This window comes from Macaca mulatta, chromosome 4 (assembly GCF_049350105.2).
Source record: "Macaca mulatta isolate MMU2019108-1 chromosome 4, T2T-MMU8v2.0, whole genome shotgun sequence".
In the NCBI taxonomy this organism is placed as follows: Eukaryota; Metazoa; Chordata; class Mammalia; order Primates; family Cercopithecidae; genus Macaca; species Macaca mulatta.
In genome coordinates, this window is record NC_133409.1 from 144,053,782 (window position 1) to 144,066,405 (window position 12,624).

At 57.2% G+C, this 12,624-nt stretch overlaps 1 long non-coding RNA gene across 1 annotated transcript; it reads left to right on the forward strand.

Annotated features, from left to right (window-relative positions):
- Positions 1–10,010: 10,010 nt before the first annotated feature.
- LOC144340389 (uncharacterized) lies at positions 10,011–11,630 on the forward strand. Its single transcript, XR_013416455.1, has 2 exons — positions 10,011–10,084; positions 10,214–11,630. It is a non-coding gene; the product is annotated as an uncharacterized LOC144340389 (long non-coding RNA).
- The last annotated feature ends 994 nt before the right edge of the window (positions 11,631–12,624 follow it).

Consider the following 12,624-nt stretch of genomic DNA (forward strand, 5'->3'; position numbering starts at 1 on the left):
TGTCAGTGTTATTATTTTAATCTTGCCTTCTGTGTGGTGACCAGCTCCTCCGAGCGACGCCCAGGTCGGGCGCGGGCTGGGCCGGGCAGGTCTGCAGCGATGCCGCAGCAGAGGTGGGCATGCTCCATTTATTTTGGCAACTGCAGCCATTGATTCTGCATGTTTATCCTGACAACAGCCCCAGCAGGAAGTTCAGTTAGGAATGTAAAATGCAGTTCATGGTTCTGTGCCACCGTGGCTTTTATTATTATAATATTAAATTAGAAGTTGTCCCAGTGCCTGGTGTTTGCTCAGTTTCCAGAAGAGAGGGAAGGAGAAGGTTGAAAGGACATGCAGGACAACTGGAATGCCCCATCTCTCTCGCTGACACGGACCCAGTCGATCCTGCGGCTGGATGGGATCTGGAGGCCCGGTCATTTGCAGAGTGAATGGTGAAGCGGGCAGAAAAGGTTTGCTTGGAGGAAAGACCAGTTGCAGAGGCAAGGCAGAGAGAGAACGGGTGGAGGCAGCAGGTCTGTCTTTGTGGTAGGTCTCTGGCTTCCAGCAGGGAGGAGGGAGGAGGCTATGCCCTTCCTGGCTCTTGGCTACACCACTGAGGACGCTCTGAGGGACAGCATGCTTACCCAGCCTTTGCACAGTGCCGGCCCCAGGCTTCCACGGCCCTCCAGCTAGGACTTTGTGCCGGGCTCATGCAGAGGCAGGGAACAGGTGCACGGAAGAGCCCCCCACACCCTCCCCAACACACCCTTGTTTGAAAATCACTGTTCTCTTTACTCACTTAAAAAAGTATACAGGGAACACCTGTTCCTGGCATAATGCTCCAACCTCGCAGAAGGGGCCAGGTGCCCCTCATCTGGCTCTGGCTGCTTCCGACCTGGGCCCAAGTCATCCTTCACTTCCTCAGTGACCACCACTGGTCACGGTGCTCCCTGGCCCAGCCTCCGACTCACCCAGCACCCTGGCCTCTCCCACGCCAGTCTGCTGCACCCAGCGAGCTTCCAGTCACAAGCCAGGCTGAACGGCCGTCCTGCCCCGTTGGCTTGGTGTCTCCTTTTTTTTAAAGAACGGAAATATTCCCCAAGAGGCCTCATGGCCTAAAGACTCACAATTATCCACCTGTAATTTATGATAAATGTCTGGGAGCATTTACCATTTGCATCATGAGTATTTATAGTCCTGAGTGGGGAGGGTGGAGGAGGCCCTGCAGCCAGGGGCCACACACCTGTCCCCACTAGTGTCCCCTGCTTGACAGGGCCCCCTCAGCCTCCCCAAGGCTGTCACTGCAGCTCTGACAGCTGAGAAGTGCCACCTTTGAAAGCCAGCGAACAGTCGCCCGCTAGGGGGAAGGCACCGAAGCAGAGGCCCTGGCCCTGGCACAGAGGAGGCATCGTGAGGCGGGACGTGGGCTGGAGGGGCTGAGCAGCCTTCAGGGCAGGGACTGGGCCCTGCGTCACTGGAGACGTTACTAGTCCATCCGTCTGCTGCCAAATTGTCTGCTCCCCACCACGTCAGCCCCAGGGGTTTATGTCCCAGGAAGGCGAGGGTGCCCATCTGAGCGGAATTGGGAGGGGACGGCACCAGCTGGTCTCCCTCAGGGCCTTTGCCTCCCAGTGCTGCCCTGATGGCTGCTCCTGCACCACAGCCCCTGATGGCTGCTGCTAGTCCTAAATTCCTGGGTTTACTCCCAGCCCACATCTCCCACCCAGGCCTGAGGGTGCGGCCAGTGCCCTAGTCCTAACCACTACAGGAGTCATTCTGAGACCTGCTGGAGGCCATGGGGTCTTCCCAGTCCCCTCAATCAGCTGCTTCTGGGATCAGCAGGGCAGGGTGCTGCCAGTAAAGACTGCGGGGAGCACAGCCCAGCCGCCCAGACTGGGGGAAACTGGGGCAGAGCTTCCAGGTCTGTGGGGCGTGACCTCTCCCTAAGGCACTTCAGGCCTTGGGGCGCCCTCCACAGTGACCTTCAGAGAGGCTGCACCGGCTCGGAAGAACAGCGAGAAACCTCCCCATCACACTCTCCCTGGTCCTTGTGTCCCTGAGCCCAACCCCTCCCCAACCCCCAGTGCCTGGAGAATCGAGAGACTGGCCGGGCAGCCTCTGGAGGGGCTCCAGGAGGCCAGGGGTCCTCAGGGCTAGGCCCGGAGCTCAGCCCAAAGCTGCTTTTGTGAAGCCTGTCTCAAATCCGGATTCAGCAGAGGACAAAAACCTCCCAGCCTTTGGGGTTTCCGGGCCTGTAAAGATGTGTGTGCCTCCCAGGCCACGCTGACGCAAGGGCAGGGACCAGGCCAGGCCTGGGTTGGGGATGGCTCTGCAACCCCAGAAGCTTCACCCAAAACTCCAAAGACGCCCAAAAGGCTGTGCTGCTGTGTGGAATGTGTATTATTTGTGAGCACGATGCGGCTTCTTCCTCATTTTGCAGAGCAACCTAAGTGGGCAGATGTACAAACCATGTGTGTTCGAAACCCCCGAGTCGGTGTGTGTGAGAATGCAGGCTTTCTCTTAGAAATAAAGTGGTGATTTGTGCTGTGTTCGAGTCGTCACTCTGCAGCAACCCCTCTCGGCACCCAGGGACAAGCAGGGGGCCCAGGCCGGGGTCAGCCCTTCTGCCCCAGTGCCCTCATGTGGCACTGCCATCCAGCCCTCTCTGCAGGCCCAGGCACTCAGGGGGGTCCGCCCAGGCCTCTGCTGGCTTCCTCTGCCTCGTGGAGGGAGGCAGACAGCCTGGAGCAAAGCAGGCACCGAGAGGCGGGCTTGCTCCAGGGCGGCAGGGCGGGCGGATTCAGGCCAGCACTGTCACCAGCTCTGCAGGGCCTTCCCTCCGTGGAGGGGCCGTCCCGCTCCCTTCCGCCTCCTGTGGCACCCTCTCCACCCCACCCCATGGCCTATTCGATGCCCTTTTTAGGGGGTTAGGAAATACCACCTTGAACCCAGACCCCTTCCCTTGTCATTTCTCCTGCTCTGAGCTCAGCCCCAGCTGCTTTCTTCCTCATGTCTTGCTGCTTCTACCTGACGAGCCCATGAGTATTTGGTAGCAACTTCCCCCATTTGTCTTGCTGCCCAGGGGAGACATGGGGAAGGGAACCAGTGAGCCAGGAGGCGGCCCCTTGCAGGTGCTGCCGCTCTCCCTGGCCCCAACCCTGCGTCCTGGGTGTGTGAACGCTGTGGGCCCTGCCGTCTGGGATCCAGTGCCCTCTCCTCTGTCTGTGGCCCCACAACTGGGCCTGAGTCTCCAGCAACTCTGCTGGTGCATGTGGGGCCCGAGACTCCACTCCCTGAACGCGAGGGACCCCAGCCACCCGGGGCCCGAGACTCCACGCGCTGAACGCGAGGGACCCCGGCCACCCGGGCCCTTGGCCTCCTCCTGAGCTGTTGTCACGTGGAAACCAGGCAGGGGTCTGCTCCTCTCAGTGAAATTTCTTCTTGGAACCTAAACTAGGGACTCTCCATGTTTTTACTTAACTTCCACCTGGTGACTTTAGCCAAGCACTGGGGCTCCAAGTCAGGTGCTCCATTTCCAAATGATGCAGGCATCCTCCCGGGAGCACACCCTCCTAGCTTCGATCTTCCAGAACTGACAACTTGTTGCCAATAACTGGCTGACGTGAGTGTTGAACAAGACAAAACCCAATCCAGAGAGCACTGGGCTTTGTCCTGCCACCGCACCCCCCAGGCCCCAGGTCACAGACACCCGGCCTCCCAAGTGCTGGGGACGGAGCAGGGAGGCTGCCCCTCCTGCCCTCCCTCACCTTCCAGGGAGCAGACAGCAGCGTCAGTGTGAATGTGGCTCAGCCCATGTGCAGAGGGAGAGGATGCCTGGCTGGGCGTGCAGGCTGAAGTCCGTGGCCCAGGGAGGCTTCCAGAGAAGGTGACAGCTGAGTAAAGCCCTGAGGGGTGGGGACAAGAGCCGTGGCCCTCTGGGAGAGACTTCCAGGACGGGGGCCAGGGGAAGAAGGCTCGATGCCTCCTGGCTGGTGTGGGGGAGGAGGGGCAGGGGTGGCGGGCCAGGGTTGGGGGGTGAGGAGGCCTCATGGATCCTTCTGGAATGTCAGGCTTGTCTCTGAGGTGGGAACCAGTGGGAAGTGCTGAGCACAGGAGGCCCTAATCAGTTTCACCCTGGGACAGGCTCACCAGCCACTGCCTGGAGAGTGCACTGGCGCCGGCGGGGGTGGGGAGGATGGAGCATGGCGGCAGTGGGCTGTGAGCAGGGGAGGTGGAGGGCTCCGCTGTGCGGGGTCCCTGCAGGACTGCTGCATGCACAGCCTGAGAGAAGCAGCAGAGGCAAGGCTGACCCCCAGATGGGACTGCCCTTTCCGGACTTGCAAGGCTGCGAAGGAGCCGCTTGGAGGTGGTCGGTTTTGGACATGCTGGGTTTACCAGAGAGTGAGGAGGCCAGGGAGCCTGACTTAGAAACCCCAAACACAGACCCCAACAAGCAGCTAAAGAAAATGACACAAATTAAAGTTCACACTAGTCCGTTTGTGATGGAAAAACAGCAACTTCCTCACGTTATCCCAAGCCAGAGGATCATGCCTTGTCTTCAGACCTCAGCAGGGTAAAACCATGTTAACACCGGGAGCCCCAGTTTGTAGGACTCATTAAGATTTTATTATTTGGACTCCAGAACGAGTCAGGATGACCTGATAGTTTTGGTTTGCCTCAGGGTGTAATGTGTTTCTGTTTCATTCGATGACTAGAACAGTAGTTCTCAAACTCTGTGGTGGGTGAGAACTTGACCAAGTGACATGTGTTCACCGCCCGCCCCGACAGGTTCTGATTCAGGGGGGCTGCTGTGGACCCAGGGGTCACATTCTTAAGTGCCCCCCTTGGTTCTGATTCTGACAACCCACCCAGTGCTGCTGAGGACAGCTGGACTAGATGCGCAGTCAGCAGCGAGGACCCTGAGTCCGGGGATGGGTGAGGTCCCAGCTAGCAGGAGGGGTTGGGGGTCACCGGCATCTCCGGTGTTTAGAACCAACAGCCTAGAGGAGGGGACCAGGCAGAGGGGCTGGTCGTAGGTTGAGCCCTGGGCAGCCAAGCAGCTGGAGCCTGGGGAGGCGAAAGGGGACAGCAAAGGAGGCTGAGGGCTCCGAGGCTGTCCCCGCAGCTGGCAGTGCAGCCCAAGGCAGGGCCGGCTCGAGCAAGAGGAGGCTGAGGGCTGGCCAGGCCCACAGGCAGCATCTGGCTCTGGTGGGTCCTCACGTGGTTTTTGGCGTTGCCCACATTTGGGACCGTCCCTGAGGCTCACTGTAAGCTCCTGTGTGGGCTCTGGGACCCCATTTTCCTTTTCTGATGTTTACAAGCCTTCCAACACACTGGTCTTTCATTTTGGTAGGGACTGACGACAGACTCTAAAGACACCCTTTGCCCACCTCTAGAGTCTTAGCATTTCTTCCATTGACAGGATTTCCCCCCAGCGCCCCGTAGCCACCCTGCATCTCCCACACCAGGATTCACTGGGCCAGGACGTGGAAGGATAGACTCTTCTGAAGCAGCTCCACATTTCATTGTCTCCTCACCTAGCTGAGACCTCAAAACTTCCAGAACATTCTACTTGTTTCACCTAGTTTAATTTTAAAGATCTTGGACTTCGAATTCCAGGTGGCAGACTGCCAGTTTGGAGGGCAAGTTGACAGTCTTGACTAAAATGGAATGTGTGCAGAAGGTAAGATGAGCATGTTACACCCCCTTCTCCCCATCATAAGCAATGACCAAAAAGACCAATCGTTTAAAACAAAACAAAACAAAAACAGAATGGAAAACAAGAAGGTGCCAGCAGCTCAGGAAATGGTGGAAGCCAAGAAACAGAGGGTGACCCAAAGCCCCAGGCAGGCTGGACTGGACGTTTCCATATCGAACCCAGCACGCAACAGACAGATGACACAGTGCTCCTCGGACCCACGAGCAATTCAGAGTGGCCGCGCCTCCGCCAGGGCAGGCCCCACCTGCTCCAGGGCAAAGAACGCCATGGGGCTTCCTTCCTTCCCTGCACCTGCTCAGCAGTCTTTGTTTTCTCGTCTGTCCAATGGAGCTAACAGTAACACCTTTTGGGACTGTGAGGATTAAATGAGCCTGGGGTGGGCGTTGGGGGAGGTGGTGAGTGTGTGGGTGTGTGTGTGTGTGTATGTGTGTGTGAGAGAGAGAGAGAGCGAGAGAGAGAAAGAGAGAGAGAGCCGCCAGCCGTTCTGATGATAACATTCTCTGGGTCTACACCAGTGGCCCTTTCTGCCCGCATTTTTATTACAACATAGTCCTAACACTGCATTTCACCATCAGGCGCCTCCGTCCACTCCACTCCTGGGCATTCCTCCCAGCTGATTCGCCTGTCTTATCTGGGTCCCCTTTGGAAATGTGGGCTCCTCAGAGTATCTGGAGTCACCTCTAGAGGCCTGGTCCTTTGGGAGTGGGCAGGGCCCTGGGGAACCCTGCTGGCCTCCGGAAGCTGTTGGGGAGATACCCAGAGAAGCCTGACGGGCAGCAGCGCTGGGTACAGGGCGACAGGCCCGAGCCAGGAGGCCCTACCATGGGACCACAAGCGCCCATCCCAACCGATGACACTGCAGATGTGACCAAGGGCCAAGGGCACAGGTCAGATGCCCTGAGGTGGGCAGGGGCAGCTCAGGAGCCTGCAGGGGTTGGGGGACAGAAACGCAAGAGGGAAGTGGCGGCCCAGCCACTCCTGACAGCTGGGCCAGTGGGAGCGAGGCACAGACGTGGTGAGACGTCTACTGTATTTGTGCCGTTCCCGGTGATGCCCTGACGACCGCCTGTCACCACGGCCCTCCTGGGGCAGCAGATCACTAAGAGACAAGGACACAAGAAGTAGGGGGCTGCTGCTCCTGGCAAACCCGAGCTTCTCCTCACAGCTGCTGGAGGGCAGAGGTGTGCCCCAGGGCCCCGCCTGGAGGGAGGTGCCCAGGAGCCTATGAAAAGCACCAAACACCGGCCGGGCGCGGTGGCTCAAGCCTGTAATCCCAGCACTTTGGGAGGCCGAGGGGGGCGGATCACAAGGTCAGGAGATCGAGACCACAGTGAAACCCCGTCTCTACTAAAAATACAAAAAATTAGCCGGGCGCGGTGGCGGGCGCCTGTAGTCCCAGCTACTCAGGAGGCTGAGGCAGGAGAATGGCGGGAACCCGGGAGGCGGAGCTTGCAGTGAGCCGAGATCGCGCCACTGCACTCCAGCCTGGGCAACAGCGTGAGACTCCGTCTCAAAAAAAAAAAAAAAAAGAAAAGCACCAAACACCCACAGAAGACAATGACACCACGTGGGGCCAAGCCCGATGTCCTCCGTCACACACCATCGCCCAGCTTCCATGGGCTCTGCAAATTTAAGGGGAAAAAATGGGAAGCCATTTCTGAGAAAATCCACCCAGGACTTGCTCCATCTGCACACCGGGGCGCTCCAGTTGGAGAATGAGTGTCGCAAGGTTCCAGATTCAGGCTTTCGTGCCTTTGTGCGGCAGGGCAGCTGCGAGGCTGCATTAGGGTGTGGCTTTGATCCGGCTGCACCCTGGAACTGCCTGCAGAGCTTTGTAAGAACCCACCCCTGACCGGCCACCCCTGAGACTGACTTGGTCTTGGTCTGGGGTGGATCCGGACACGGAAATCTTTAAAAACTCCGCAGGTGATTCTGAAGGCAGTCATGGCCGAGAGCCACCAGGCAAGGGTCTGAGATTGTGGAACCTTCCACATTCCCCAGCTGGGGAACGAGAGGCCGGGGGCCCCATTAGAGCTCTGCCAGCCTGGTAGAGGCTGAGCTGGCCCAGAACCGCATCCTGACTCCAAGCCCGGGGCTCCCTTCCCTGCTGCCAGAGCTGACCAAGTGGAGAGGGAGCCGCGGAGCCTGGAAAAGGCAGGTCTTCCTTTGAGGGTCTCATGGAAGGTGCCAGAACCCTCCCTCCTCCTGGCGTCCATTGCCCTACCTGCACTTCCTGCCTTGAGTCCACCAGGACTGCTGATGTCACACACTTTGTCCCTGCTCATGGCAGGCCCCCCAGGAGGGCCTTCTCCCCGATCCGGTCCTCACACAGCTCTCTAGTCCCATCCTCACCTGGCACAGCCACCCGGGAGGCCCAGCAACACCCTCTGGAACCTGGCTGACTGCGCCCACTCTCCACCCATGACCGTCGTGGGGCCGAGAGCTCCCTGCAAGTCCTCTTGACATCGCAGAACCACCCTGCAGGACTTGGTGGCCTAAAACAACATTTGTTTTGCTGAGGAACCTGTAGTTTGGCCAGGGCTTGGCAGGGGCGGCTCCTATCTGCTCCGCTTGGCACCACCAGGTCAGCCCAAAGGTTGGGGTGGGTCATCTGGAGCCTTGCTCACTGGCCACGGGTACGGCTGGTGCACGGCTGGGCACCTGGGCACCACTGCCTCCGTCTGATTTCGCCACATGGTCTCTTCAGCATGGAGGCTTCAAAGGAGCAATATTTTTTTTTCTTTAATTGAGGTGAAATTCACAGAACGTAAAATTCACCATTTAAAATGAACAATTCGGTGGCATTTGGCACATCATGGTGTTGCGCAACCACCACTGCCAGAACATTCTCATCACCACGTTCCTCACCCCAGAAGGGAACCCCACACCCATTGGGCAGTTGCTCTTAACCTCTCCTCCGCCAGCTCCTGGTGCCAGCCCACCTGCTGTCTGTCCCTGCGGCGCTGGCCACCCTGCTGCTGAACGCACGTTCGCCTTGGCGGCTGGCTCCTTTCCCTTTGCACAACGCTTCCGAGGTTCCCGGGCTGCCGCTCGGGTCAGCACTTTCCTTCGTTCACGGCTGAACTGCAGGACTGCGCCAGGCTTTGTGGATCCCTCCACCCCGTGACGGACACTTGCGTCATTTCTACTTTGGACTGTCGTGAACGGGGCTGCCTGCAACCTGGGGGCGTGTGTGCGTCCTGCTCTCAGCTCTCTCGAGTGTGTGCCGAGCAGTGGCATTGCTGGGTCCCGTGGTAACTCCCTGTTGGATTTTTTGACAAGCTGGCAGAGGGTCTACCGCGGCGGCCGCCAGCGACACACAAGTGTCCCAGCCTCTCCACATCCTCGCTGTCACTTTCCGCTCTTTGGTTATCACCAACCTACTCATGTGAATGGCCAGACTTCTTACGCGTCAGCCTGTGTTCCCAAGGCTCATGTCGCCTGAGAGCGCCAGGTGGGCCTTCTCAAGCCACTTTCAGATGTGGCCTCATGGCCAGGAAGGTCACCTCCACCACATGCGCTCCTGCCCATGTCCAAGGGGAGAAGCTCCACTTTTCCACAAGAGGAGCGCCAGAGAATTGAGGGGAAAAACGTTTAACAATCACGACATCTCCACGTTTCTCATTCGCTCTCTCAGACCAGTGCCACTCAACGTGTCATCTCGGGACAAGATAAGGAGCTTATACCAGAAGAGACATCAGCACCTGCCCCTGCGCCAGGACAGTCTTGTCAGCTGACCCAACTGCGCTGCCTCTAAGTCAGGGTCCTGGGACACAGCGGAAGGCCTGTGCCCCGCGGGGGTGGCGCTCTGAGCCTCCCCCAGGTTACACAGGGCCGGAAGGTTACACAGTTTGGGAGCCCCCCCTTTAAGAAAAAGAGTAAAAATTCTGACTCCCAAATTAGGTACAAAATGGGAAAAGAATTCACAACAAATTACACGTTTTAAAGTCGACAAATCCCTAGATGTCTGCAGTTCACCCTCACTGGTGGTGACACATCTGTCACACTTTGTTCCTACATTGCCTGGCTGTGTCCTCTTTCATCACCCCTTCCCGTGATGATGATCTTGTAGTATCATGTAGGAATAGAAAGGTCCCTCAATCTTTCCTCGAGTGTGGTTGATCTCTGTTTTGAATTATTGCTACTTTAGAAAAGTCTCTTTCATCTTCACAACTCTTATTGGCACAGTCATGGAAATGTTTAGAACTGTAGTCAAGTGTGGGGGAACTGTTCTCAAGTTTCTTTCATGTCTGAGCTGTAAGATTCTAGAACACGCCCAGCGTTCCTAAACTCATCTTTAATGCTCTGACAGGAGTGTGGTGCGCTTCTGACCGTGCAGCATCGTCGAGCGTGTTCCTGACAAGAGCGAACGTCTGTATCGAGCAGGTACTGATGAGAATCAAGTCTTCCTGGTTTACGTTCACACACCGGCTGGCGGGAAGAATTTTCCACAGACTTCCGGCTCCAACATATCAAGCCTCATCTCTCCTCCACAATCTGTACTCCCTGTTCCAGGTCCCGAAGGACACGTTCCTAGCACAATACAACCGTGGCCTTGCTCCTTCTGGTTACGACACCAGGTGTCAGGCGCGGACAAGAAGCATGTTCTTGAAGCCAGCCCTACCCCAGGATGACTGGCAATGACCTACTAAATGCAGAAGTGACTGTGAACCGCACAAGTGTATCCCACTAACCTCAAACGAATCGTGTCCCTAACTCTGCTTACCCTTTGCCAGATCCCAAAAGTACCATATGGCCTCGACATCACCCAACAGAAGAGGAAGTATGAAGGAAGGGAAGTTAGAATGGAAGGAGGGAACAGTTTTAACCAACTGCAGTTCAAGTATCTCACTTCTGCAAATGTTATAAAATCTTGGGAGCATGCAAACACATTGCCGAGGCCCAATCGCGAGTGAGGGGCCTCAAGCTAAGGCTTTGTCTCCCGGTAAATCCACGCCAGTGCCCCACCAAACTGTTGCTACCCCCTCACCCAACCTCACTCACTCCTTGCGACCCTGCTCCGTATGTCCCTGAGAACACAGAGCAGAAGGATCCCACTCCCGCTTGCTGGGCCTGTGCCCACACCTGCCACCCTGCGCTCTACGCCCCATCATGGCATCGATCCCAAATTTCCCCCTCGCTACGGGATCATTCCAACAGCATCAAAACATGCAGCGACTTCTCCTTATTCAAAAATAAACTCCCTCGCCCCCACATCCACTCTCCTGCCCGTTTGCTTCCATTGTAGCAAAACTGCTTAAAGAAGAGGTCCAGCTGGGCGGCCTTCCCAGTCTCCCTCCCCAGGAATCGGTCCCCAGCGCCGGGACGGTTGGGGCCTGACCGGCAGCTCACGGAAGTGGCCACTCCCTGCTCCTCGAAGTGCTCCTTTCCCGCCTGGCTTCTGGGACTTCCGTCTTTCTGTCTCTTCCTGCTTTGCTGGCAGCTCCTTCTCAGTCTCCTCTGCAGGTTCTTCCAGCTCCCTGGATGGCGTCCCCAGGCACAGCCTCCATCCGTCTCTTCTACATTTACACTCCCTTCTTTGGTGTCCTTGGCCCAGCTTGTGGCTTTAAATACTAGCTGTATGCAGGTCACTCGAAACTCTGTATCTCATTTGTACACCGACATCCACAGCAGCCTCATTCACAGTAACCACCATACGGAAGCAGTCCCAGTGCCCACTGACAGAGGGCTGGGCAAGCACGTGTGTTCCATCATACGGGGCAGGAGCGTCCGCCTTAAGACGGACACGGACACATCTACCACGTGGATGAGCCCGGAGGACATCGTGTTGGGTGAAATCAGCCAGACACAGACAGACGAGTACTATGTGATTCTCCTTCCAGTTCTGGAGGTGGACACGGGCGATGGTTGCACCACACTATGAGACTGAATAATACTAAACTGTATACTTAAAGATGGTTCAGATGGCAAACTGCATGTTCTGTATGTTTTACTACCATAAAAATTATTGGGGAAAAAATGCCCATCTCCAGCCAGGACCTCTCCACTGAGCCCTGGAACTGTGACACACACACACACACACACACAGACACACACACACACACACACACACACACACCCCTCTTCTAGCTGGGTGTCTTGTCTACACCTCAGCAGTCTGCTCTCATCCCACCCCCTTCACACGCCTGCCCGTCATTCATTAACGGCATATCTGTCTTTCCAGTGGCTCACACTCCAAACTAGAAATTGCCTACAGTTCCTCTCTTCTCTCACCCACACCCAGCCTGTCAGTGACTCCTGCTATCTCCACCCTCAAAAATCAGTCCAGGATGCGGCTCTTCTCGCCACCTCCCTGCACTGAACCTTCCTGCTGGTCTCTCGGACCAGCCAGCCGGTCCTCTGGTCTGCGTCCTCCCTCGCTCCCTGCAGGCTGTTCCTGGCACAGTGGCAGCCTGACTGAACCCCCAGGCGGCAGGCAGGGCCCTCCACGCCCATCACAGAGAAAGGCCCTCAGACCCTATGCTTCTCTCCCTGCTCTCTTCCTGCTGCGTACCGTGTATGCCTGTCACCCCCCTAATATTCTTTGCACTGCCCTTATTTTGTGCTCTCTGGCTGTAGGCTGTAGTTTGGGTCACCACCATATCCCCAGTGCCTGGGACGCAGCCTGGCATATAGCAGGTGTTGAATGAAGGTCACCCTAGCCAGTGGGCTGTGGGCTGGAAGATGCCCCTAATGGGCCTCCCACAGTGCAGACCCAGAGTTTACCTCGGGGTCTATGTCTTGGTCCCCACCCCACCCTCAAACTTGGGGACCTTGTCACACAGAGCGGATCCCTCTCCTCCTACTTTGGGACTCCCTCCTCTTCAGCTCCTCCTGGTGCTTGGTGGGCGTGGGCCTGAGGACTCCAGAGACACTCCCTGTCAGCGAGTTCTCCCATCGAACCCTGTGACGTGTCCCCCAGGCCC